Below are 1,941 nucleotides of genomic sequence, written 5' to 3'. Positions count from 1 at the left end.
CGTCCAAAAAGGGAGCCAAGCCTTGCTGTCCTTGTCCAGAGTCCAGCCCCATCCATCTGGAGATGGTGCTTGCTGCTGGGCCTGGTCAGCAGTGGTCCAAATGCTTGCCTGGTAGACAGCACGGTTTGAATGCTGTAATAATGCTCCCTGTGTGGGAGGAAGGGCTTCCATCATCATCTTGTCTCTGTGGCAAAACAGCTCTCTGCGGGCGTCATCAACAGAGCTCAGCTGGCTGGTTTTGTCATACACGACAACTGTGAAGCGTTCCAGCAATTTGAAGTGGTGGCTGTTCAACTCCATGGCAACGAAAGGATTCTCTGCAATGAACCTAAAGGCCTCTGTTACTGCAGGATAACATTTCCATGCAGCCCATGCAGACAGTTTTCCTTTGCCAAAAAAGGCAGAGACCGTGTCGCAACCGGCGAAGCTGAGGAAAGTGGGGAGGGCTGTAGACTTTTCCTCTCCAAGGGCTAGAGCAATGGCATTGATGTGAAAGTACGTGAAATTCTTTTTTGTGCCGAAAGCAATCCAAATCTCTGCCGCTGGACACATTGCTTGAAGCTTGCGGAACTTTACAATGATGATGACGATGACGTCAATGTCCACAGTGCGAACTAAGCAAGCACAGGACCCAGTCTGCAGTGCATTTTGCAGATGCAGCAGTATCTTTGTGTCTGCTTCCTCATGATCGTTGTCTGGCATGCTGTGATCCATTCCTCTGATGAGAACATTCTGGCCTGATGTAATGACAACTACTTTTCCATCGGGGAACTGAGCTGTGGCAACTTTCTCTGACAGGAAGGCAAAGAGTTCTTGTTTGTTGTCTGAGTCCTTGAGAAACTCTTGCCACTTTCCAGGGATCTTGTTTGGACCAGCAACTCTTCTCCTGATTCCTTTACCTCTTTTCTCTCGTGCACTCTCTTTAATACTGCTGCTGTGATATGTGTCCCACACCACATCCACTCTGTCAGCACCTTCCAATTGGTGTCTGATGTATGGTAGGAAAACATCATTGGCATAATCTTCAAACGTTGAGATTCCAGCAGTCGGGAGGAAATGTAAAACGGCAGTGCCATCCAGAATCTTTGTGTCGAAAGTACTCGGGGGGTCAAACTGCTCTGATGCTGGTGTCTGCTCAATGGAAGAAAGTAGACCTGCATCAAGCTCTACAACATTCAATTCTCCAACTGAGCTGTCCGATCAGTGTCATCATCAAGGTCTTGTGTCTCAAGTGAACCTGGAGTATCTGTATCAGGTGCTTGTATCAGGCACTTCAGCAAGTCTGACTTTTTGCCCAGGCGCAGTTTTCCTCTGTCTGAAAGAGATGGTGGGTATGGGTTATTTTTGTGCTGGAAAAAGGTAGCCACATCTGTTTCCCTGTTTTGAGCCACAATGTACAGCTGTGAAAAAAGGCTGACATCAGCCTTCAAAGTTGCTATTTTGCCAGCTTGTTTCCATTTTTCCTTTGGTGTTGGACACTTGAAGAGTGGAAGGAAGTTTTTCTTGATGGGGTCATGAATTGATCGAGTGCAGTCTACCAAAACTGACTGGTGGTATTCATCATGCTGGCTCTTTCCAAGTTTTTCCACTGTACGGACAGTGTTGGTCACTGATTCATTCATCACATCACAAGTATCCAGCATCAACAGTTCTGCAGTGTCATTCATGACGGGATTGCCCATATCACTGATAGTCTTGGCAAGGCTCAAAACTTGCCCTCTGAAGCTCTGTTGAGTTGATAGACCTTCCTCATGGTGATAGTGCATCTCAGATCCCTCAGAGAGACTTGCTTCAAACTCCTTCAGCATTCTTGCTTGTTCCGGTCCTGCAAGCATCCACTTTCGAAATGCTGACGGGTTTTCAGTGAGTCCAACAGCACCACCAGACCCTTTCACAATGTCATTGTTGTTCTCATGGGCCGCTGGTCGATTGGGATTGTCG

Source organism: Littorina saxatilis, linkage group LG15 (genome assembly GCF_037325665.1).
Source record: "Littorina saxatilis isolate snail1 linkage group LG15, US_GU_Lsax_2.0, whole genome shotgun sequence".
NCBI classification, from domain to species: domain Eukaryota; kingdom Metazoa; phylum Mollusca; class Gastropoda; order Littorinimorpha; family Littorinidae; genus Littorina; species Littorina saxatilis.
Note: the sequence above shows the minus strand (reverse complement) of the source record.